General features: G+C 49.3%; 2 long non-coding RNA genes across 2 annotated transcripts; one reads left to right on the top strand and one right to left on the bottom strand.

Moving 5' to 3' along the window:
* Nucleotides 1–13,788: 13,788 nt before the first annotated feature.
* On the bottom strand, nucleotides 13,789–26,029 carry LOC311598894. The gene is made up of 4 exons (XR_014779700.1): nucleotides 25,799–26,029; nucleotides 24,776–24,911; nucleotides 17,970–18,179; nucleotides 13,789–14,146 (listed from the first exon to the last, which is right to left on the bottom strand). It is a non-coding gene; the product is annotated as an uncharacterized lncRNA (long non-coding RNA).
* LOC311598896 lies at nucleotides 18,780–24,075 on the top strand. The gene is made up of 3 exons (XR_014779702.1): nucleotides 18,780–18,813; nucleotides 19,590–20,578; nucleotides 23,992–24,075. It is a non-coding gene; the product is annotated as an uncharacterized lncRNA (long non-coding RNA).
* Nucleotides 26,030–26,241: the final 212 nt, after the last annotated feature.

The raw sequence follows: 26,241 nt of genomic DNA, 5'->3' as shown, positions 1-26,241 counted from the left end.
TAAGATGACCCTGTCTTCCCGTAGCCAAACGATCATTTACCTGCCCAGCTGGCATCTTAGGTCTCTACCCAGGCCATAGATTTCCTCTTTCTGAGTATAGCTTTCCCTGACTGAGCCTTCACTGCTTCTGCATCAGAAGGGCCGTTGGGTCAGGCTGCAGCTCAGTTGGTAGAGTCCTTGGCTAGCCGGCACGGGGCACTTCAGTTTCCAGTGCTGCATAGACTGATTGTGGTGGCACACACCTCTAACCCTAGCCCTCAGGGGGGTGGAGCCAGAAGATTCAAAATGTTGAGTTTGTGGGATATGTGATACCCTGTGTCGGGGGTGTGGGGGTGGGTTGCACTGTGTTTTTTTTTTCCTGTAGGGTCTGTTAGGTGGAAATGTCATTGACTATTGAATATGATTATCAAACTATTCCCGAGAGTCCAAAGAGCTATAAATTATGGAGAGGTGGATTGGCTGTTGGGAGGGGGAAGTGAAGGAGTAACCTTTGGTGTTAGCTTGACACCAGGTAAGGTTCAGCCCCGCCCACCCCCACCCCTGCTCTGTGTTTCCTGCTTGCTCAGCCTCTGCTCTTGGCTAGTCCCAGGCTGTGCACGTTGCGACTGCTCAGTGCAGCTGCCCAGTTCCCGGGTTTTCAGCTTGTTTCCTAGTACGCTAACAGGAGGCTCAGGGGGCTAGGTGCAAGCTGGAGCCTGCATATGCGCAACCCTTACAGAGTGATGCTTGCCATGCCCGGGGCCCCTGGATTTCAGGTGAAGTGCTGCCTACTCCTTTTCACTTTCCCATCAGAGAGCTCTAAATGCTCTCAACTAGGACGTTTGAGGGCTCAGTATCAGCCTGCGTTGTTCAGAGGCCTCTATGGGGCCGTTAGGTCTTGAGTGTGGGGGAACCCATGGAGAAGAGACCAGAGGCAGAAGAGAGTGCTCCAGCAGGCAGCAGGCAGGGCTGAGGCCCTGGTGAGAAGCAGCTTCTGCCCCCTAACAAGGCTTGGCTGTCCAGTGCTGGCTGAGGCCGTTGAGGATGCTCTGTCCCCATAGCCTTCTGCATTGTCCAGCTTACTGAGCCACTTCCACTCTTGCCCTTTCTTCCTTGGCTCGCCTCAACCTTCCCCCTTTATCTGTCATTCCTTGAACCTTAGTCCAGCAGATGGGGACACGGAGGAACAGGTGTGTCCCTTGAGTACCCTGGCTCTCCTTTCACCTTGTTTTGCCTTTCGTATCACAACGTGGAATCTATTGGCCGTTGATTGATTATTCTATGGGTACCTCTTTCACTTGACTGGAGAGGGACTAGCTCCCAGCATGTGGCAGGTGTCTGTGCTTCAGTATTCGTGAGCAATAGACGCAGCCAGATCTGTTTCCAGAATGTCCCCCAGTGGTGACAGTGACTTTAGAAATCATATCTGTGTGTCACATAATAGCCTAACACACATTCCAAAAGTAGCTGAGAAGTGCCACATAGAATCACCTGACAGTCTCAGTATCCTGTCTCATTTGGATGGATTAGTCACTGTAGCGCAACCCACTTATCCTGACAAGAAAGTTAGCCAAAAGAAAAAAGGTCAGCTGGGTGTGGTGGCACACACTTTTAATCCTAGCCCTCTGGAAGCAGAGGCAGGGGGATCTCTGTGAGTTCAGTGCCAGCCTGGTCTACATAGTGAGGTTCAGGAAAGCCAGGGCTATGAAGGGAGACCTTGTCTCAAAAACAAAGAAACAAAAAAGGTCCAATTCTAAAATGATTATAATATCAGGGCTAGTAATGTAGCTTCCTTGGAGAGTACTTGTACAGCCTGCATGAAACCCTGGGTTGGATCCCAACATTGCGTAAGGAAATGTGGCTTGGTGGCAGACGCCTGCAGCTCCTGTGCTCCAGAAGGCAAAGACAGGAAGATCAGAAGTTCAAGGTTATTCTTGGTTACAAAGCAAATTTAAGGGTAGCCTGGGCTATATGAGATTTTTGAGAGATAGGCAGGGGGCGGGTAGCTCTATGACTGACTGATGATGGGATGGTTCAGCCTTTCTCACATGATAAGTCAGTAAAATGCAACAAACAAAACAGCTGGGCATGGTGGCACACACCTTTAATTCCGGCACTCGGGAGGCAGAGGCCAGCCTGGTCTATCGAATGAGATCGAGGATACCTAGGGCTACACAGAAAGACCCTGTCTAGAAAAATTAAAAACAAAAAGAAACAACAACATAAGTTGTCTAGTGGCTTGGTCAGTGGCACACCCCTTTAGTCCCAGCACTAAGAAAGCAAAGGCAGGTGATCTCTGTGAGTTCCAGGCCAACCTGCTCTATATAGCAAGTTCTAGGCCGAACAAAGCTACATAGTAAGACCCTGTCTCAAAACAAAACAAAACTTTTTTAGGAATATGTATATTCACATTAAAAAAAAAACTAAGAATACTAACAAATTCTGAAGACCATTTTTCCTTTGGTAGAGGATAAGGAGGCCCAAATGGCATTCATACGGCTCTTTATTACATTATTTTTTAAATATATTTTTGGTTTTGATATTTTACAAGTGCTCGGAGACTGAACCCAGGCCTTTGTAGGCAGTCTAGTTTATCAGAGAATCTCTCTCACTGTGTACGTAAACTTGGGAAGGAAGGGAATCTGATCAGTTTCATGGACTTCCTGAAGCTAGTGAGTTGTTTGCTTCCTAAGGCTTGGGGTGTTTCCCTCAAAGGCGCAGGTTTTAACTGTGAAACAGGGCTTTGTAGCTGTGCAGGGAGGGCTTTCCTGCCCAGCCCTGGCAGCAGCCCCAGCTCCCGCGGGTGGTCTTTTTTGGTTTACTTTTCTTTTTTATATACATGGTTTCTCTTGTCTATCCTGGGCTTTCTTTTTAAACCAGGCTTCAAGCTCACTGTCCCCATCCCTCTGCCTCTTCAGGATACTTACAAATACTACATTTTCCGGTGTACAGACAACTTTTTTATTTTTAAACACCCCCCCCCCACACACACACCTTGAAAAACCCATGCCAAGGTCAGGGGTCGTCTTACGCCCAATACTAACCTGCAGCTTGCTTCCCCTTCCTTATGTCCGGTGCATCTGGGGGGGGGGGTGCTGTGGCCAATTCTCCACTCTTTGGGGGGAGTATGAAACAAGTAGGAGCAAGCTGAACACATCTTCCTGTACCTCCAGGAGGAGATCATGAACGTGCATTGGTCCCCTCCAGAACCTGCCCACTTGACTCGGAGGGCCCATTTGACTCAGAGGGTTGCCTGTATTCCGGTTGAGTGTGGAGCGTGCCTTAAAGGGGCAGTGTAGGCTGGCGCCTGGCTGTCTGTGCCCTGCCTGCAAATAGACACATGCCTGAGTCTGCTGCGCAGGGTATGTGTTGGAAGAGGGGTAGTCTTATGTGGTGAGTATATTCCACACTCTATATTTTAATTGGAAAAGTTGGGGGTCGTGTTATATGCCAGAAAACACAGCATCCAACATTCAAGTGGTCCTTTCCCAGAAATATCTAGGCATGTGAAATCTGAAAACAGTGAACCTTTTTATATTCTATCCCAATAAAGTACGTTAGTGTCTCTTGAATTCTGAAGAGATTTTTTATCTGGTGATTTTTGTTGATGGTCATTGGAAAATACTGGCCTATGAACGGTAAAAAGTCCCAAGTGTGAGCCCACCTCATGTAATGTCAAAAGGCCACATTCATTCTCATCCGTCCCAATCTTGTCAGGACCACCCATTCAGGATCGGCAGACACATGGCTGCGGAGGTTTTGCAAATTTCTTCTTCTTCTCCTTCTCCTTCTCCTCCTCCTCCTCCTCCTTCTTCTTCTTCTTCTTCATTTTTGTTTTTTGTTTTTGTTTTTCAAGACAGAGTTTCTCTGTGTAGCCTTGGCTGTCCTAGACCTGCTTTGTAGACCAGGCTGGCCTCAAACTCACAGTGATCTGCCCGCCTCTGTCTCCTGAATGCTGGTATTAAAAGTGTGTGCCACCACACGGGCAAAATGTGTAGCTCAGGCTGGCCTCGAACTCGTGATCCTCCTGCCGCTGCCTCCTTCAGCAAATCCTACCGGCGTGCACCACCCACACTGGCAGCAAACTTCTAATTTCATCTTTAAAGCAGAATTTTTTTTCCTCAAGACAGGGTTTCTCTATGTAGCCTTGGCTGTCCTGGGCTTGCTGTGATGACCAGGCTGGCCTCAAACTCATAAAGATCCTCCTGCCTCTGCCTCCTGAGTTAAAGCAGAAATTTTGGGTTTTTTTGTTTGTTTATTTTTGTTTTTCAACATAAGGCTTCTTTGTGTAGCACTAGCTCCTGGAACTAACGCTGTGGACCAGGCTGACCTAGAACTCACAGAGCTCTGCCTGCCTCTGCCTCTCAAGTGCTTGGATTAAAGTTGTGTGCTGCTGCCACCACCCAAAGCTGAAATTTTATAATTGGCAACAAACATTCTCATTTGCATTCCTTGATGTGACAGGCTTATCTGCTTGTTTTCAATGAAATAACTTCAAAATTCTCCATATCTGAATAGACATGGTCTGTCAGTCATTCTTTAAAGGAAAAAGAAAAGTGGTGAATTACTCTTGTAGCTCATACACTGGTGCCTCTCCGCTCCCCAGACAGCGAACACATGTACCAGAAATATTTGCATAGTCCCTGTTTTGGCACATAGAAAATAAAAAGAGCAAGCTGGGCAAGTGGTGGCGCACACCTTTAATCCCAGCACTCGAGAGTCAGAGGCAGGCAGATCTCTGTGAGTTCGAGACCAGCCTGGTCTGCAGAGCAAGTTCCAGGACAGCTAGGGCTACACAGAGAAACCCTGCCTCGAAAAACCAAAACCAAAAACAGGAAAGAAAGAGAGCCACGGCAAAGGCTTCATAAAGCCTTCATTGTCTCATTGACAATATTCTTTCCTGCTGCAAGCACAGGTCTATCATCCCAGCACTCAGGCGGCTAAACTGGAGAATCACAGCATACGAGGCAACTTGAGACTCAAAGAAGGATACAGAGTGTTTTCCTAGCATGGATAAAGTTTTGGAGTTAACTTCCAGCACGCCTGCAATCCTGGCACTTTAGAGACGAAGGCAAGAAAATAAAAAAACAGGATCATTCTTGGCTTCATAGAGAATTAGAGGCTGGCCTGCGCTACTCAAGACTCTGTTAAAAAAATTAAACAAACAAACAAAATTAAAATAAGCTAGCTGTGACAGTGCACACCTTGGGGAGGCAGCACTTGGGGAAGCAGAGGCAGGTTCACAGAACTCTGTGAGTTCGAGGCCAGCCTGGTCTACAAAGCGAGTCCAGGACAGCCAGGGCTACAGAGGGAAACTTCATCTCAAAAAAGTTTAATTAATTAAAATTAAAATTAAAATTCCACTACTAAGAAATGTTGAGAACAGGAGAAGTAGACTTCCCCAGGGCACATACCAATTAGTTATTGAAAATCAATTGGTCAGCCTTGGAAACATATTTATATATGTGTGTAATATTATACAAACCGAGAAGGTTGTATTTCTGGATACATATACATGCATGCAACAGCAATTAATTTAAACAGAGGCCATGAATTTGAAAGAGAGCAAGGAGAGATATATGGGAGGTTTTGGAGGGAGGGAAGGGGATCTCAGGAAAGTGAGGTAGTTCCAATTTCAAAATTATAAGAAAACATTTAAAAATCCCAAGTGAGATTATTCCCTCTGTGAATGCCCAAAGGTAAAGAATACAATGACATTGCCTGTAGCAAGATGCCGTTGCCTTGGTTTACCTTGGGTACCAGCCCTAGAGAGCATCCTGACATTCTAGAAGCAACTTCTCATCAGAACTCTTTCTTTGATGACTATATGAGTGAGGCCTCCTTCTGGCTTCTTGCTGGGCTCTGTTAGAGGAGAGTGAGGTTAGGGCGCACGGTGCGGTGCACTGGTTCTCCTCCCTGGGCCCCCAGTGGTCCAGTCAGGTAGCTTCTTACAGATCTTCAACTGCGGCTGCCCGTTCCCGCTCAGGCTGGGACAAAAAAAAAAAAAAACCCGATAGCTCCTCACTGTTACCGGAGCTGTGCTGTTTTGTGCATGTCCTGTGTTCCCTTAACCCTGTCCACTTGTTGTGAATAGTCCCTCTATTTCCTTCTGTAACCTTCTTTACACACTATTGTCTTCCTGCACAAACCGTGACTCTCTGTCCACTTCCTACGGTCATGGTGCAGGCTGTCAGCCTGCCTCCCCTGCCAGCCTTTCCCCCTGGGCTAATGGCCCCTCTTATGTCTCTCACCGGCAGCCACAAGCTCTGCAAGTGGTCCACTCTTTGTTCTTTACACACTCTTTCCTTAGACCCTCCCTTTCCTCTGACACTTCAGATGGGCCGTGTACACACAAGTAAAGAGGATGCGATGGATGGATGGACAGACAGCTACATATGTAAGAATATCACCTTGCCTTTTAATTTTCTATTATACAATATCTTTTTCATTTCTTCCTTTTTTTAAAAACCCAAATTAAAACATTCTAGGCAAGTACTTTACCTCTAAGCTACACCACCAGCCCGATTAAGCAATATTTAAGCACACACACACACACACACACACACACACACACACACACACACTTAAATTATAGTAATAATAATAGTGACAGTATATGTATGAAATGGACACTCACCTAGGTTTGTCAAGCTGTCTGGAAGAAGCAGAGATCGGCTGTCTGGAAGGCCTCTCTCGACCCGTCGGGCTGCCTGCACAGGCTCCAGCTTTCATCAGCGATCACGCATGCAGGGGTGGGATCTGGTGCTTCAGCTGCCTTTGAGCCTTTTCTCTCCTGTAAGTAACCTCTCGTCCATACACTGTAAGCAACCTCACCAAGGTGGGCCTTTGTGGCACTCTCACTTTGGCCTGCTGCTTGTTTTCTGTCTGGGGTGAGTGTTTGTGTCCCTACAGGAATAGTGTCACACAACAGCATAAAGTCCCCAGGGCCACATCCCCCTCCCCCAAACCCACCCCCGACCCTTCCTACACATTCGACATGGCCACTTGTTGAATTTTGATGTCAAAGAGGAGTACCTAGCCTTACCTGAAAATGTTCTCAATATACGTCTGTTCATGTGTAAGTTTGCAAAGTGGGAGATTTCTCTCATATTCTTTCAAACAGGTCTTGTTCTGGTGGGTTTAGAATTTGCTAGCTGGGCCAGGCTGGCCTTGAATTTGTGTCCATCCTCCTGTCTCAGCCTCTCGGGTATTGGGATTACAGCGTGAATCACCACATCTGGTTCCCTCATAGTCTGCAAATAAGCAGGAGGCTGCTAAATGCGGAGCACACGTGGGAAGGCGGTGCCTTTGTTAGCTCATACAGACTCGCAGGTGGGCAAAAAATATCACCTTTCTCAGAGTTGTGTTTTGTTTTGGAATATGACTATGTTTAATAAAAAATATGTGATTTACTTTTTTTTTTTTTTTTGGTTTTTCGAGACAGGGTCTCTCTGTGTACCCTTGGCTGTCCTGGACTCACTTTGTAGACCAGGCTGGCCTCGAACTCACAGCGATCCGCCTGCCTCTGCCTCCCGAGTGCTGGGATTAAAGGCGTGCGCCACCACGCCCGGCTATGTGATTTACTTCTTAAATATGTTATAGTTAGTAAAATACACTTAAGTTTGTTTAATTGGCTGGAGAGGGGGCTCAGTTGTCAAGGGTGCTCAGCACTCCTACGCACAAAGGCACAACTCTTCATTCTCTTCCCATAGCACTGCCACCAAGCCTGGCAAGAGACTTGAAAGAGAAGAAAAAAATTGAAATAAAAAGTACATATTTTAGCTGGGCGGTGGTGGCGCACGCCTTTAATTCCAGCACTTGGGAGGCAGAGGCAGGTGAATCGCTGTGAGTTCGAGGCCAGCTTGGTCTACAAAGTGAGTCCAGGACAGCCAAGGCTACACAGAGAGACCCTGTCTTGAAAAACAAACAAACAAACAAACAAACAAACAAAGTACATATTTTTCAGGTAAAAGACTAACAATGAACCCATGACATATGAACATATTTTTAAAAAGTTTTGAAGATTTAAAACATTTTATGTGCATGAGTGTTTCACTGCACGTGTGTATGCGTACCGTGTGCATGCAGTGACTGCAGAGGGCGCCAGATCATCTCCGAGAACTGCAGTTACAGAGGGGTGTGAGCTGACATGTGACTGCTGGGATCCCAGGCAGGGGCCTTCACAAAAGCAGTACCAGCTCTACCCACTGCGCCGTCTCGCCAGCCCTTGCTTATTTTTATTTTTATTTTTAATTACTCGTGGGGGGCGCTGTTTCTAGGAATTGAACCCACCTCAAAGTCAGGCTGAGAGTTGGTGCTGCCGATAAAGTGCCACTGAATTCGGAGAATTCTTCCTTGGTGCCACGGGTTGCCTGGAACGTGGTGGCTGGCCTCTCCTTATCAGGAGACCCTTGCTTATCTCCTCTGCGAAGGAAACATTTGTTGGAAGTATTTCATGAGGGGGATAGCTCTTTGGCTGTGGAGCTGCCCAGGGTCTCTGCAGGCACCTGAGACCCAGAAGGAAAGGGGCCTTTGGCAAGGCAGTAGCGTGCCTAGCCCAGCAGGAGCTCAGCCTACCTTCCCTCCCTACTGGGCTACGGGTGTCATGCTTGCACGTGTACCCATGTGGCTACTGATGCGCGAGAGAAGACTGGGTCAGACAGAACTCAGGGATTCTGATTCCTACCTCAGCATTGGTCCTAGGATAGAAACTGGTTTTGACAAATAAGAAAGACGCATCTTGTGGAGAGAGTCTTCCAGAACGGTCCCTCCCCTGAAGGTATTTCTTGGCAAAGACTGTGCCCAGTATATGGGCCTGAATTGCCAACCTTTCTATTTTGGAATCAATGAAATGTGAGCGAGGCTCGTTAGGAACCGAGCAGTGGGTGGAGATGACCTTGTCCCCACTGTTGGTTGGCTCCTTCCATCTTGGAGTTGCTGGGCCATGAGGAGGGTTTTTCCTGGCTGTGGGCACTGGGGTTGACTCAGGGGCAGTGTGAGGCGGATGCCATGGGAAAGGGCTTGTCTGAGAGGAAGGCCTGAGGTTCCTGGAGAGAAACGATCTCACGTCCTCATTTCTCTGGCTGAAATACTGCACCGCATTCCCTGGGGGCCTTAGCAACTTCTGGCCCTGGCCTATAGAAGCTGGAGAAACTATAGGCAGGGACCCAGAGGCAAGGTGGTCCAGAGGAATGCAGGAGCCCCTTCCATCCTAATCCCCAGGGGCCTGGGGAGGCGGAGGCTGGTACAGGTTAGGACTGTGGTTTTTTTTTTTTTTTAAACCCCGGAAGCCTATCTGAAACGGGAGGGCAGGCTGTATTATTTATAGGTTTGGCCCAGCTAGGGAAGGGTCTGAGCTGGGAGTCCTGGGCCTCACACCCCTTTGGAGTAGATAAAGAGAGAGAGATCAAAGGAAGCTGCTGGTGAGCTCACTCCTTAAACACCCCTGTATCCAGGCTCTAAGATGTAGAGGCTGCAATGTTAAGACAGACATTTGTTTATACCAGGTAGGGGCATTTTGCTGGCTCTTTTCAAGCCTCTTGCACATCCCTTCTCTCATTGGAAGCCAGCCAGCATACCTCCTCTGCATAGCCCAGTAGCCCTCTTAGTGCTGGGCTTTCCTTGCAGCTTGTCAGTCTTCCAGAAAGTTCCCTTCCAATTCTAAATCCTCCTTGCTTTCTCTTGCCCAGCTCAGGTTGTCTTGTACTGAAGGTCAGTGGCAGCTTCCAGAAATCTGAGCATGACCTTCTCCTAGTGGGGACTGTCTGTGTCTGCTGCTGCCCTGCTTAAGTGGGGTCACAGCCTTTAAAGACAGATTGAGCCCCCCCCCCCCCCAGTCCTGGAACACGTGTGAATATTCCCGGAGGTATGGGATGGAGGATCAGGCCACACATCAATCACTGGGCACTCATTTTCCTAGACTCCACCTGGGAGTCCACGCTACCCTGTGGTATCCTGGCCGCTCAGACAGGGCAGCAAGGTCCCTGCCTGCTCCTCACTCAGACTTTGAAAACCCCTCTGTTCTCCCTGGCGGTGGGGCCTTTCCCAGATCCTCTCTCGCAGCCTCCTTGGGAAGTCCCTTGGCTCTCAGTGAGGGAAGCCAAGCCCAGTGCAGTCATGGAGGCTCAGGGAAGCTTGTTGTGGGTGATCTGAGACTGCCTGTGTCCCTTAGGCCTATTCAGGGACCTATGCTTCATCTCACTGGGGCCACAGAGGCTGACTGTGGGGTGTACAGCCAGACAGCGGCCTGCCCAAGCCCCTGTCTACTCTGAGCTTGGTTGCTGGTCATCGCCCAAGCACAGGGTCAGGGTCTTAGACCGCTCCTGGAATCTGGAAACCATGCGAACCCTAACAATTTTCTTCTCCTTCAAAACAAAGACTCTTTTTGATTGTTATTACTCTGTTGGCACATATAGACGGAATGATTTGGTGATAAAAATAATATTATAACCGGGAGCGGTGGCACACCCCTTTAATCCCAGCACTCGGGAGGTAGAGGCAGGAGGATCGCTGTGAGTTCGAGGCCAGCTTGGTCTACAAAGCAAGTCCAGGACAGTCAGGGCTACACAGAAAGAGACCCTGTCTCGAAAAACAAAGCAAAACAAACAAACAAACAAAAGAAAGAAAAAGAAAAAAATATAAGCAAATACTTGTAGGCGATTGCTATCGTCCAGATATGATTCTACGCATATCTTATCATCCCTCTCTCTCTCTCTCTCTCTCTCTCTCTCTCTCTCATCTATCCATCCATCCATTCAGGGTCTTTTGTATCCAGGCTGGCCTCAGCTGCCTATGTAGCTCAGGAAGATGCTTTTGTTTCCACCTCTGTCCTGCTAACACCGCAGGCCTGCGCTACTCTGCCCGGTTCACGTGGTCCTGGGGGCCTTGTGCTTGCTAGGTAAGCACTCTAGCAGTTGAGACATCCCCCAGATCTCTAAGCACATTTTAGTTATTAACTTATTTGTCCTCTGCAGCTGGGGAGAGGTCTGCCTGCCTCTTCACCTACACAGTGATGCCTTCGGGGTCAGGCATCTCTTCCTCAAGGATTCCTTACGCCCTAGGAATGTTTGCTGATGATCTGCCATTGTGAAATCCCTTGTCAAACAGGGCTAAAGTTCTTCCCTTTCCTATTCTCGTGGGGACAAAGAGCAATGGAAAGATAGGGGGAGAGCTTAAGACAGCCAGGGGAGACATGCCTGGGTCCCCTGGAAGGAAGAGAGAGGAAGTCTTGGGGTGTGTGTGTGATCACCCTGGTTGCCTCTGACTGGTGGGTTGTGGGTAGCTTGGTTCTCCTTTTCCTGCTTGCCTGGATTTCCTACCGTGAATGATTCCATTTGCACTCTTTTAAATTTTTGTATTATGATTTTGTTTATTTTGTATATGCACGTTGAGTGGGACTTGTGTAGAGGTGAAAGGTAGATTCTCTCCTTCCATCATGAGTCCTTGAAATTAGTGCTTTCATTTCCTGAGCCATGACAGGGCCATCTTGTCTGCCTCTTTTTGCACTCTTTTTTTTTTTTTGAGACAGGGTTTCTCTGTGTAGCCTTAGCTGTCCTGGACTCACTTTCTAGACCACTCTGGCCTCGAACTCACAGTGATGCACCTGGCTCTGCCTCCCGAGTGCTGGGATTAAAGGCGTGCACCACCATGCCTAGCTTTTTTACTCTTTTTAAAAAATCTCCTGAGACAGGGTTTCTCTCCGTAGCCCTGGCTGTCCTGGAACTCACTCTGATGACCAGGCTGGCCTCGATCTCCTTTTGTACTCTTAAAAGAAGACTGAGATTTTTTTAAAACAAAATGTTAGTTGTGTATTTGTGGAGCGGGGACCGTTGCACTCAGTTTCCAAGGCTGAGCACAGAAACTCCAAAGCTCTTTGGCCTTCAGCGTTCCTCCCAGTCCATCTGGCTGTTTGTCTGTCCTGAAGCCCAGAGAGCTGCTCTGACGTCACGGTCTCTGCTCTAGCCACTTCCCTCTCCCGAGCGAGCCAGCATCTAGACCCAGTGAGGTGCTCGCCATGTTGGTGGGGGCATCTGCTCTCTCTCTCCTAGGTTAGCCATGTCCGTCTCCAGCTGGGAATTGCTGGCTACTGGTTGGCATCTACACTCCTCAGCGAGCCATGCGTGTCTGAGAAAACACTGAAGCCCGGCATGAATGCCATACCCTTGGGGTGAGCTTGCGACAGCATCAACTCCCTCACATCCCTGATGGTTCAGCCGACACCATGGGGGCAGACAAAGATGCAATACTTGTGTTGACACAAGGCTTCATGGAGGCCCTTGTGCTCTGCTAGGCATGAGCAGGGCCACAGATTCCTCTAAGTTGATTTGGAAGTTTGAGAGCCACTGAGATCTCAAGGCACAGGCCTGTTATCTCAGCTTCTCTGGAGGCTGAGGCGGGATGATGGAAAGTTCAAGGCCTTCCCGGCCTACAAAGTGAGTTCAAAGCCCTTCTGGGAAATTTAAGAAGAGTCTGTCTCGAGAGTAAAAAAAAAGAAAAAAACCAGCCAAGCTCAGTGCTTGCTTAGCATGCCTAAGGCCATGGGTTCAGTCCCTAAAACTGCTAAAAAAAAGATAAGAAAAAAAGTTATTAGGACATGTCCATAGAGACAGGAGCACCCAGTGTGACATCCAACCAACATGGCAACACAGAAACCCTGGGGAAGGGGGGGGGATCACCAGGCCAGTCTTCCTTGAAGGTCCTGGAAACAGTTTTGGGGTACTGTCCCACTGGGGAAGTGACTCTTCTGGTCATTTCTAAGGTTTTCTAAGTTTTTTTCAGGGGCTCCTTTTCTGAACCAGCCCCCCCCTCTTCTGCTCTGGCTGCTCTCACTGTGTCGTCCCCCCCATCCCCCAGCTCTGCTGTTGGGTGTGGCTGTCCACTCTTTAGTCACTGCCCTGGCTCTCCAGGACACCCCGGCAGGACTAGGCATGGACAGATAAGAGCCATGCTTGTTAACACAGCTGTGCTCTGCAACACCCAAGCCTTGTTTTCAAACCTGCGGAAACTTGGGTGCGGAAGCGTGGCTACATCCACCCAACTTCAGAGTTGGGCTTGCTTCCAGATAAAAGGAAATTCAGTCAGTTTTCCCAGACACGGTGACAAAAATAGCGTCGACAGGAACCTCATAGGGTCTGCTGGAGTTCCAGTGTGACGTCTCAAAAAGAAAAATCAGTCAGGTCTAAGGTCTGGATGCTGTTAACTGTGCTGTTCCAGTGAAAACCTTCTTTGGAAGAGGTCCTCACAGGTCCTTTGGGGGAGATGTTTTACAAGGTGGAGGTGTAGTACCGGAAGACTGTCTCTTCTTCGGTTGGCAGTTAGAGTTTCTTTGGCCTTCTGAGGCCTCGCAGGCTGATAAGCTTAGTGGAAGGTTCTAAGATAAACCATCTGTGTGGTTAAGTAGATGGTACAAAGAGAGGGACAGGAATGGGACGGTAACTCTTGTTTGGATGGAGGGGACCTTTGCCTTCTGGTGTCCCATTTCAAGTGTGTGTGCCCCATGTAAGCGCCTAGTGCTGGAGGGAGCCGGATGGAGAGTAAATATCTCCTGTGGGAAGTTGTTCAGCCTCAGCACCCCCTGCGGGTAGAGTGTTGCTATCACAGATACCCTTCCTCATATTCTTCAAGGATCTTTGAAAAAGGAGCACTGGGCTTGTCATCATCGGACAGACGGTGGTTGCACTGCCAGTGAACAGCAGCGCTGAGCCACATCTCTCCATTTCCCATGCCCACCCAACTCAGAGAGCTAGCTCATCAAACGGTCCCTGGAAACTGGAGATTACATAAAGCAAGCTTGGGAAGGGCCAGCCCTCACGCTCGCGCATGCGCCCCTATTGGATGACGTCGAGATGGGAATAAGGTTTCTTGTAGGTCTTTGTCTTGTAGGTCTTGTGAAATGAGGAGGGAACTTGGCAAGGCATAGAAGCTTGGGATAAGCCTCCTACCCCCATGGAGCTTCTGTGTCCTTGGCGAAGAGCAACAAAAGTACCTCCTGCAAAGTTGCCGTCAAGGTTAAGGTGAGATGCTATTTCTGAGTACAGGACACAGCGCACTTCATAAGGCTGGGGAACGTGTCTTTATTAGGGCTTTCCATTTTGAGCTGCTTCTGTCTCCGTTTTCCTTGCCCATCTCCTTTAGGCCCTAAGGGATTGGGCGTAGGATGGGTCCACACCTTTGAGGAGGAGACAAAGGTTTCTCAGAAGAAAAAGAAACTTCTCTTGAGACACACAATGATTCGTCAGCTCTGGGGTCCTAAGGGTTACCCCACCCCCTCTCCAGCCCTCTGGGGCTCTCCCTCTGCCCCTGTCACAGAGTTCCTGCTTTCTATGGCCAGCACAAGTCCTGCCTCAAACACCCGCCCCCCCCCCCCCTCCACTGCCCTCCCGTGCCCGGAAACCCTGCCCCATTGTCCCAGGCTGCTGCCTAGGCTTCCTTCAGGAGTCCAGCTGTGCTGGGCTGATGTTTCCCCAGGTGACTGTGATGATTCAGGTGATGCCTATCACAGTTCAGGGGAAAAGGCTGCCCATGGGCCCAGCTGTGGGATATGCAAACAGTGTTTAGATAAAGTGATTTCTGAGCGTTGAAGTCAGCTCTTTTCTCCCGGCTCCCAGTCTCCAGGAGAGTGGGCTGGGGGTTGACTGTCAGTGCTGGGAGGGACTAGAGAGCGACAAAGGTGATTTCCTTGGGTAGCCTGTGTCCTGAGGAAAAGAAAGGCCAAGCAGTCTTTAGGGGTTGGGGCACTTTTCAGAAGGGCTGATTCTATTGCTTGAGTTTTTGTTTGTTTTTTCCTTTTTTTTTTTTTTTTTTTGCCTGCATGTGTGTCTGTGAGGGTATCAGATCTTGGAGTTACAGACAGTTGAGCTGTCATGTGGATGCTGGGATTTGAACCCAGGTCCTCTGGAAAAGCAGTCAGAACTCTCAACCACTAAGCCATCTCTCCAGCCCCTATTGCTTGAGTTTTGTCCCAGGAAAAAGATTCCTAGCACAGGAAAGCTTTAAAGTCAAACACTGAGCCAGTGATCTTGGGGGCTTTGCTGCTGCTGTGCTGGTGTTGGTAGTTTTGAAGGCAAGGTCTCATGTAGCCCAGGCTTGCTATAAAGCCAAGGTTGGCCTTGAACTCCTGATTCTCCCATCTCCATTTCCTGAGTGTTAGGATTAATTCAAGTTCCTAAGAAGGGATAAAAAATACTCTTCATGGGGCTGGAGAGTTGGCTCAGTGGTTAAGAGTACTGTCTGCTCTTCCAAAGGTCCCGGGTTCAATTCCCAGCACCCACATGGCAGCTCACAACTGTTTGTAACTCCAAGATCTGACACCTTCACACCAATGAACATAAATTTAAAAATTAAATAAAAATATTTTTTAAAATACTCTTCATGGTTCTTTGAAGATAATGGATCTGGTCTTCAGAGACCCTCACAGGAGGCCTGGCACAAAGACACCAGCCTATTGGGGGCTGTGTGACATGAATGCCTAGAAACACCCGACACCACTCCCTTTACTGGAAAGAGCGGGTCACGTTCTAATGGTAAGTCAGATGGGCCATCTCCGTGTGGAAGAAATAACACCTCATTCGTTCAGTAAATATTGATCGAAAGCTTGCTATGCGCCAGACATTGTTCAGGCAGCACAGGAGAGATGACAGCGAACAAGACAGTGTCTGCCCTCAGAGTGTGGATAAATGTGCAGGACAGGGGGTTAAGGGGTGGGGTAAGGACAGATAAGTGAGGAAAAACAAGTAAGGGTAATCTAACTTAGAGCCGGAGCTGCCTGTGCAAGGTCCTGAGTTCTAGCCACTGCCCTGGAAAACAGAGATGGGTCTGTGAAAACATGGAGGAGGGTGGTGGTCTGTGTGCTGCTTCCTCCCGTCACGGAAAGGAAGCTTTTCTAAGGAGGTATTAATGGAACTAACTCCAGGCCGAGCAGGAGCAGCGAAAGTCTGTGGCTGGAGGGTTTCCTAGTTAGGTCAGTGGGGGTGGGGAAGGTAGCTCAGGCAATAAAGTGCTTGTCTTGTAAGCAAGAGCACCTAGAGCTCCCAGAGCCAGGGCCCTGCCCCCCCACTGATGCTCCTATAGGCATCCGCATCCCTCTCCCTCCTCCCCCTGCCCCACCCCGTGGAGAGGACATGCATCCACAAAGCTGTGACTTAGGCTGTTGAGAGTGTCCCGAAAAGCAAGGCAGCAAAGCTGTGCTGACTTCTCTCTCCTGAAGAACACTATCCTTCCGTTACTTCTCTCAGAGTCTGTAAGGCTCAGCTGTCTCCACAGCAGGCAGAGCAGGACTCCTCCTGCCCTGAGGCAGTGGGACATGGGGGATGCCGCTCTGGCCCGGAACACTCATCTGGAGATAGCTTTGCTGACCCTAGTACCAGGCTTGTCTGCAATGCCTGCTTTAGGGGAATGGAGACCCGACGAGTCCTCGGGGTTCCCTGGACAACCAGTTTAGCCTACTTGGTCAGTGAGAGAGGTTGTGCTCCAATCTCCTCACATGTGCGTACCACATGCGTGTGCACCTGCACACAGACACATATCCTTTCCCTGACAAGGGACAGCAAGTTGGGGGTTACTAATGTAGAGACCTACTTCAGAGAAAAAGTGGGGCGATCAGAAAAGGGGGAACACAAGCAGCATAAGCATCCTCTGTGGCCACACCCGTCTGAGTAACTTACTCATGTGGGTCTGGACGCGGTCTGTGGACCCCAGGCCATACTGCCAGGACAGTGACTGGCATCCCTGTGCAGGTGACCTGTTGCTTAGCCTATGTGTGGAGGGGGCACCAGGATGTAGCAGAAAGCTGACCATGGAGGCTTGTATATTTTTTTTTAATTAAAGTGATGGCAGGCAGCTGTCTTTCTTTTCTTTTTTATTTATTTATTGAGTCCTTGCTTTCTGATTAAAACTCTGGTGCTATTTGCTGATGCCAGGGGTCATCTTGTGTTCTGAAAACACAGCAGGGCCCAGCTGCTAGCCTTGGGACCTGCTTGCTTCCCAGCTCGTGCGAAGGGTCAGTCGCAGCCAGGGCCAGCGGCTCCACTCGATGGTGCCCCCCGACTCTGGGTACCAGATCAGAGCCCTCCTTAGGCCCACCATCCAAGAGAAGAAAGTCGCTTTTGTCTCCAAGTCAATCCAGTTGCCCTAATAACTGGCTCATATTTCCCTTCATTAAACTTGATGCTCACTCAAACCCTTCGGTGCAACAATATTTCCTGGGGGCAAATAATTAGTAATGGTTAGGGCTTGTATGACAGGTGACAGGGTGTCCTGATGGGTCAGATCCATGCTCCAGTTCCACAGGTCATAGGGATAGAATGGGGATGAAGGATGGCCCCCAAAGGCAGGGATGTCTTTGAACCCCAAATCCCAGACAGGATGGATGAGGTTGAGGATTCAGAGTTAGATAAACCAGGAGAAATATGCTTCAGCCACTGACGTGCTTGCCATGCTATCATGAAGACCCGAGTTTGAGCCCCCAGAGCCCATGTAAAAAGAAATCCCAAGCCGGGCATGGTGGCACAAGCCTTTAATCCCAGTACTTGGGAGGCAGAGGCTGGCAGACCGCTGTGAGTTCAAGACCAGCCTCGTCTACAAAGTCCAGGACAGCCAAGGCTATACAGAGAAACCCTGCCTCAAAAAACCAAAAATAAAAAAAGAAAAAAAAAAAAAAGAAAGAAAAGAAAAGAAAAGAAAACCCAGTGCTGGGGAGGCAGAGGTGAGCAGATCCCCAGGAGAGTCACTGGCCCGCTACCCTAGCCATTGGGAGCTCCAGTGAGTGGCTTCTGAGGAATGACACTGAAGTTGCCCTATGGTCTACACGCACATGTACACATGTGAAGAGGAACAAATGTGAACACATGTGCATTTGCTTACATGTGTGCACCTGTACACACATGTACACAGAGAGAGGAGGGAGGTAGGGAGGGAGGGTGGAAGAATGAGTCCCTAAAAAACAAAAAACAAAGTTTGGTAAGCCCTGAGTACAAAGGACCATAACAAATCACCTTTCAGGCTGGAGAGATGGCCGAGTGGCTAGAAGCACTGGCTGCTCCTCTTGAAGACCAGGTTAGATCCAGCACCTACATGGTGGCCCACAGCCATCTGTAACTCCATTCCAGGGCATCCAAAATTCTCTTCTTGGCCCCCATGGGCACCAGGCAAACAAGACATGCACAGACATATGTAGAGGCAAAATACCTATACACATAAAAAAACTAAACCAAAAACAAACAAACAAAAAACAATAAAAAATGCTTTTAAAGCTAAACAAACAAACCCAACCAACTTTCCCCAGTGTTTAGCTTCCTGAGCCCAAATTGTACACTGCCTTCTTCCTCTGCCTTGAGTTACCAGGAAATGCTATAGCAATGGTTGGTTTTGATTATCAACTCACCTGGGTGAAGAAACACTAAAGGTACAACAAAGCACAGCTTTGAGTGTGTCTGTGAGGGTATTGAAAAGAGGCTTAGCTGAGGATGGGAGACCCATTCTTAAAGTGGATGGTCCGAGCTGGGCGTGGTGACTCATGCCTTTAATCCCAGCACTCGGGAGGCAAAAGCAGGTGGATCTTTGTGAGTTTGAGGCCAGCCTGGTCTACAAAGGGAGTCTAGGACAGCCAAGCCTACACAGAGAAACCCTGTCTCAAATAACCAAAAAAATAACTAAATAAAAATAAAGTGGATGGTCCTATCCCATGGTCTTGGGGTCCTGAACTGAACAGAAAGAAAGAAAGGAAAAAACCAGCCCAACACTGACATTCCGCTTTCTCTGGCTCCTGGTCAGGGTCAAGAGCCAAGCTGCTCCTGCCGTCTTGCTCCCCCACCGTGGTGGACTGCAATCCTCTGAACTGTGAGCCAAAATAAACCCTTCCTCCACCAATTTGCTTTTTCCAAGTAACTAGACACAGCAATGAGAAAAATTACTAATATACGTATTTCTAAAGCCAGAGCTGTTTCCCTTTCTTTTATTCACTTTCGAATAACTGCTTCCTGGGAAAATCTGAGTGCCTTCACTTAGTATTTATTTATTTTTATGTTTATGTTTATGAGAGTTTGCCTGCATATATGTATGTGTATACCTTGTGTGTGCAGTGCCTGGGAAGGCCAGAAGAGGGCATCATAACTAGAGTCACAGACGCTTGTGAGCTGCCATGTGGGTGTTGGGAATCAAATCTGGATCCTTTGGAAGAGCAGCCAGTGCTCTTAACTACTGAACCATCTCTCCAGCCCCAGGGTGCACTTATTTATTCAACAGCACAGATTTTGGAGTCGAGTCACTGGACGCTAGATGCCCACCACTCCCTTCAAGGACTCCCTCTGGCATGCACTGAGGGCCTTGGTTGAAGCCTCATTTTTCACGCTTGTCTCTGGCTCCCTGAAAAAATGTTCAGTTAAAAGATCTCACTTCCTAAGTCTGTCTGTGGACTTCCTGACTTTGCTGCCTGTTCCAGCGCTAATTCTGCCACATAGTCTCTTTGATGTCTGGGGACTCTCATAGTAGCTAACAGACACCATTTCCCAGGCACAGGCCCACACTTCTCAAGCCCTATGCCTGGGAGTGACGGCCAGGACTGTGGGTCATGGGTGAGGGGCAAAAGGTTACAGGACTGTTTGTCTTGTCATCAGTATGCACAGAGTGAATGGCCACCACGGAAAGCAAATGAGCCAGGAGGTGAGGCTTCTAGAGGCTTCTATTCCTGAAGAGGGCAGTACCCAAGTGGGAGTAAGTCATGCAACAAATATGAATATCTGGGGTGTATTGCGTTTCCCTGCCTTGTAGCTCACCAGGATGACTAGCAAATGCAGGTCTCTCAACTGAGACCCACCATGGGATGCAGATCAGAGTCCTGTCTCCTGCGGCTTAGAGGAGGGCGGGCGAGGGCAGGGGAGCAAGGGGCCTAGAGATGGAGCAAGAGGAGAGTGCTACAAATAAAAGGGGGCCAGGAAAAAAACGCTCACAGAACATCAAGGACGCAGGTCTGTGTCATGTAGACAGTTCTCCTGAACAGCTGAGGAGGCTCCCACAAAAGGCAGAGTTAGAAGCTTCCGGTTGTGAAGGAGACGGTAGATGCAAAGCCAAGCCAGCGAGGTGAAGGGTTTGGCTCCAGAATGTTCAGGCACGGGCTGAGCGGGCCCAAAAGTTCAGGACTCTCTTTTCATCCCTTCAGACACTGTCTGGGGTATAAAATCTTGAAATTGGAAAGCCGAGTGGGCTGGATTTCCTGGATGAGGAAGGACTCACGGAAGGGGACACAAATCAAAGGACCGAGGACCAGTCGGGTGTCACAGTTGTACTCTGAGTTTTTTTTTTTTCTCTTCCCTGCTCTTTAGCCACTCACTGCCCTGTCTTATCTTCCTTTTGTTTCTGTAGCTTCCTCATCTGGTGCTGGCCAGAAGCCAGCCTCTTTCCTCTCTATCCATTTGAGTTTTTTCTAATCAGTTTTGTTCTTTCATCACTATGCACCGAGTGAATGGCTGGCCACCGTGAAGAGCAAAGGAGCCAGGAGATGAGGCCTCCTTGACGGAGGAGGGTGGTACCCAAGCGGAAGCACGTCATGCGGCAGATATGAAACAGCTAGGATGTACTGAGTTCCCCTGCCTCGCAGCTCAACAGGGTGAGTAACACGTACAGAATTACCTCAGATACTAAATAGGGCCGAGCCCTCGGAATGACACAAGCAGCGCCTCACCGGCAGGAGCTGGCTCGGCCCCTGGCTCTCCCTTCATTTCCCGGACTCCTGGACATGGTGAGCTCATCTCTGCTTCCTTACCGGAAGCTTGCACCTGGACATCTCGTCACCATCCCACTCCACGTGGCCCACTGGAAAAATCCCATTTACTCGTCTGTACCTGTTGCTACACTTGTTTCTTTTGACTTCCCAGCTCACGTTGAAACCCTGCATTACAACCCTGGTTGGAAACCTCTGGTGTCATCACTTCCTTCCTCTTCCTTCCTCATGTACCCAGTAGCAGACATGTGAGGATCCATCGCTCACACTCCCCGCTCTGCTTATCATGTCTGTCTGTCCACACAGCCACGGACAGTGGCGGCTCTCACTTTGTCTTCCAGTCCAGTGTAGGAGTCAAGAGGCTCCAGCCCTGTGGCCCCCATATACTTGTTTTGAATGGCTCTGCCAGGAATATCTCTAAAGGGCAAATCATATTCTGCTTATTCATTCAATTTATTCTGGCAGCATGAATTATTGGAGCCATCGTGCGCTGGGTGCCATTTGAAGTACTTCATAAATATCAACTCATTTAAATCATCCTTTTTTTGGTTTATCTGTAACTCAGTGCTGGGGATCAAACCAGGGGTCTCGAACACGCCAGGCTTCCTCTAGGAGCTTATGAGGCAATGCATTTCTAGTTATGTCACATTGACCTTAGGATGCCACCAATTGTAAGATGCAGCTCATTTTTTCTTTAATACCATCAACAAAGCGAGGGGCTGTTGAGATGGCTTGGCAGAAAAAAGCACTTGCACACAAGCTTAATGACCTCAGTTCGATCCCGGAAGCCCACAGAAAGGTAGATGAGACATGTCTTTACAGAGTTATCCTCTGACCTTCCTACGAGTGCCGTGGCATTCGTCCCTCTTCCTCACAGACCATGTGCCCACACACAATAGTGTCAACTTTTAAACTGTGTGTGGTGTGTGACGGCACATGCCTTTATAATACCAGGAGTTGGGAGACAGAGGAAAGAGGAACCTGGTGTGTTCAGCTTTGTCTACATAGAGAGTATGGGCAGCCAGGCCAATGTAGTAGGGTGCTGTCTTTATAAGGCTAAAACAAAAACTGTAAAAAGAGAAGATTAGGTGCTGTTGTGTCAGTCTGGGGTGCACCCATTCTACCTAATATCTGAAGTGTTTCTATTTGTTAGCAACCCCAATACTTTGTTGTTGAGTTATTTTATATGTGAAGAAATATTTTTTTTACACTTGATTAGACATGGATGTTGGAATCACATATCTGCCTTGTGGGTCTATCTATCTATTATCTATCTATCTATCTATCTATCTATCTATCTATCTATCTATCATCTATTTGTTTTTTGAGACAGGGTTTCACTGGGTAGCGCTGGCTGTAATGAAACTCACTCTGTAGACCAGGCTGGCCTCAAACTCTGCCTCTGAAGTGCTGAGATTAAAGATGTGCATCACCACTGCCTTGCCAGTATGTTTTTTGTTTTGTTTTTTGTCAACCTGACAGAATCTATTTTTAAATAATTTATTTATTTTTATTGTATATGCATTGATGTTTTGTCTGCATGTTTGTGTGTAGGAGGGTGTTGGATTACCAGGAACTGGAGTTACAGACAGTTGTGAGCTGCCATGTGGATGCTGGGGATTGAACTTAGGTCCATCTTGGGGAGCAGGCAGTGCTCTTAACTGCTGAGCCATTTCACCAGTCTGCCTCTGGGGATGGCTTTGTGTATTCTCTCTCTCTCTCTCTCTCTCTCTCTCTCTCTCTCTCTCTCTCTCTCTCTCTCTCTCTCCTTCCTACCTTCCTTCTTCCTTCTTTCCTTTCTTCTCTTTTTGGAGACACAGTCTTACTGTGTAGACCAGGTTAGCTCACTGTCTTTCTTCCTTAGCCTCAGTTGGGGCTGTTCTAGTAGGTTTGGGCTAGCCTAACATGCTGCTATGCTCCGAGGCCTTATTAGATGTCCACTTCCCAAAGTAGATGCCACCCAGCGCTCCTCTCAGGCCTGGGTCCTGGCTCTGCTGGGCACAGACCTGTCCTACTAGGCTCACACTCCTGAGCCCTTCTGTAGAGGACAACTCAGCCACACCTCAGAGTCTCATGATTGGCCCTGTGCCACGTCTAGTGAGACACGGCCAGCTTGTTTTCATGTCATGGCAGAACCTGATCAGCTGTCATGTCTGGCCCGAGCTCCTCCACAGAGGACTGACTGACTTCCACACAGGTGCCTCTGGCCCCACGCAGGACTTGCTTCTGTGGTCTGAACTGCAGCACTTTTTCATGCCCTCCCCTGGGTTGGCATGAAATCAGCCTGATGGTTTGAGGAGTGTTTTAAAGAGCTGAGATGCGCTACCCCCCCCTAAGCAGCCATCAGGGGTTTAGGTCTTCTTCTTTATGCTGTGTAAGTAATATCCTGTCTTGAGGAGGTGCGTTCTTGACATCAGCATGGCTCATAGGGAAATGCCAGGCTTCATACGTTAGAGACATTCCTTGTCCCCTGTGTCTTCAGGAACCTGACCCCTCATGGCATATGATGACCTGGGCATTGCTGTCTGAGAATATGTGGGTGGTGTGTGTGTGTGTGTGTGTGTGTGTGTGTGTGTGTGTGTGCAGGTGTGTGCATATGCACACAAGTGTGCAGGGTGGGGCGGAAGTGCTGGCAGACAGACCTCCTTTTCTGATGTAAGACGCACTTCCTAGAGGCTCCAGGACCCTCTCTTCCAGTTCCTGCCCTGGGCTGGGAGCCAGCAGTTACAGTGGGAGAGATCTAGACCAGTGCCAGCTTAGGGCCCTAGCTGCCCTCCTCCGTGGTGTGGGGGTTGCCAAACCCATGTGGGAGACACAGAGAAGGAATGTTCCAGGCCTGTTCAGTTATTAAAACCCTCTCAAGATAATCAGTTACAAGGAAGAATAAAGAAACAAAAAAGCAGCTAAATTAAAAGGTACCTCCCTCCACACGTTGGCCACTAGGCCCGGAAGGCATTTGGCTGATGGTCAAGGCTGTTGGCAAGAAGGAATTTCTGTCATCTCCGGGGCACTAGGGCCTCTGAGTGTCCATGAGGATGTGGAAAATATCCCAGTGGGAAGGCCTTAGGTGCAGGCTTAGGGCCCAGGACTCAGGACTCAGGGCTCAGGCCTGGGTGTCGAACAGCGGTGGGGAGTAGACTAACAAGGGGTTAGGAGGCATGGACGCCCAGCTCCAGGGTACAGGACGCCCCACAGTCCTACACAGCTGGTGTTAGAGGAAGCTCCTAGAAAATTTATGTCAACCTTATGCCAATAAACAGGTTCTGGTTATACTAAATCTTGCTTCTATATACACTCAGAGGCCTGGGAGCATACGACACAGACAGCACCCGTATGATCTGGGAGAGCTGGCTGGGCCTGGTAGCATGGGCCTGTCATCCTACCCACTTCAGAGGATGAAGCAGGGGCATCTGCAGGTCAAAGCCAGTTTGGGTTACAGAGTGAGCTCAAGGCCAGTTTGAGCAACTTAGTTAGAGCCTGTCTGAGCAAGCAAGCAAGCAAGCAGCAAACAGGCAAGCAAGCAAGCAGCAAGCAAGCAAGCAGCAAGCAAGCAAGCAAGCAAGCAAGCAAATGGTACAGAGGAGGGCTGGGGAGATGTTGTTTAGTGGTAGAGCACTTGCCTAGAATGTGCAAGGACCCCCAGTTCCGTCCTCAGAGGACAGAAGAGGGAGAGAAAGGCTACAGGAGCTGTGTGGTATGGGATGAGGGTAAAACCGAGTGGCCCAGCAATACTGAAGCTCGGGCTTGAGGACTGCAGGACCGAGTGGAGAGAAGAGTTGGGGAGCGACTTGGACCTGACTTTTGAAGACTTTGCCCTTGACATGTGAAAGGGGAACTGACTTTAGCTACCACAGGGAGGCCCTGAGCCCAGGAGGGTCAGAGAATGCAGAGCCCCGCATGTCGGAGCTGGGAATCATGAGATCCTGTCCCCTCCTTCTAGAAGCAGGACATTAGGCCCAGAGAGGGTTAACAACACCCTGTATAGACCTGTATAGAACCATCAGGTGCCCCGCATGCATCTCGTGGGCCTTTCTGTGGCAGGCATCAGACATTCCAGGGGAGGAAGCTGCTCTTGGAACAAACCTGTGGCTGTCTTGGTGGAGACAGCTCTGAAGACACAAGGTTTCAAGTGGAATAGCTGGTACGGGGCTGCGCCCTCGGGAGGTAGAGGAGGAGTATATTCACAAGTGTGAGACCTAGACACAGACGCACCCACTCCCTAGGAAACAGAGACAGAGAGATCCAGTGGGCTGGGGATCGTTCTGCGGGTAACGCACTTCCCACACAGGCACAAAGACAGTCTGAATCCTCAGGACTTATGTCAAGTTGGAGGCAGCAGCACATGCCTGTAATCTTAGCTCTGTGAGGACCGGGGAGGCAAGGAGAGCCCCAAGGAAGCTGTGGGCCAGCTAGCCTGGCGTACACACTAGTGAACAAAAGATACCGTCTCAAACACGGTGCAAGTCAAGGACCTCTACCTGAGGCTTTTCTCTGGCTTCTGCACACCTCACCTGCATTTTTAGCACCCCTGCCTCCTACATACATATACATGCAAAGAATTTTGAAAAGTAAAACCTTGAAAAGAAAAAAAAAATTCAGCTTTAGGTATTTTACCCAGCTGCTCAGTCCTAAGACTCTGGGCAAAGCTGTGTGGTCTCCGGTACCTGTCTATTTAAACCTCCTGGCTTACGTGGCCTACGTGTTGCCTGTTGGGGGTCAGGTGATTTTAGGCACACCTGAAGAGGTGAAGAAAGGAACATAAAACGGGCCATGATGAGATGAGAGGGCTGCTGGGTGAGCAGCCGGGGACAGCACGGGGGGTGGGTGGGGGTGGGTGGGTGGGGGTGGGGGTGGGGGGGGTGGGGGGAGGAATGACCAGAACCGGCTGATTTTCCCTGTGTGGCCCTGGCTTCAGCCACATCAGAGCTGAGAGCAGGTAGGCAGCAGGCTCCTGGCAGCATTCCTCTCATAAGTGGAATAACACAATAAACTCCTCCTTAATTGACTGCTGCGGGGGAAGGTGCTCCATCATTCCTCCTCCTCACCCCACCTGCCATGGCCCTGGGGAGGAGTCCTAGCAAGGTTGACAGGAGATAAAGGCCAAACCTGCACTCTTGAAGTCCTGGCTGGGGGCTGCGCCTGGAGCCCCCTCTCCGCCTCGTACCCGCGGCTCTGCTGTTTAGACAAACCTCAGACATGCTAAGGGCTGCTGCTCCTGGTTCAACTAGGGGATGGTGTCAAGTGGAACTGGTGAGAGTCCTGGGATTCCAGCGCTGGGCAACACCCCCAACCACAGCTGCCCTCTCTAGATGCAGACAAGCTACGTCGTGGGTTCTATCTTGAGAAGGGAGCCAGGTGACTGAGGCTTCCACTGTCAATGTTGGGCAGTGTTGGCAGGGGTGGAGGGGTAAACCCAGGTGGGTAGACAACGCAGGGGACAGGCAGGGTCTACGAACTCAAATGCAATGAATGGCACTGCCGGGACTGGATCTCGGCACAGGTGAACAGCCCTCTCACCAGCCTTAGGGTCAGAGCCCACACTGGAATTT

This window comes from Acomys minous, assembly GCF_964271855.1.
Source record: "Acomys minous genome assembly, chromosome: 6".
Taxonomy (NCBI): domain Eukaryota; kingdom Metazoa; phylum Chordata; class Mammalia; order Rodentia; family Muridae; genus Acomys; species Acomys minous.
Note: the sequence above shows the minus strand (reverse complement) of the source record. Positions and strands in the feature narration are given on the sequence as shown.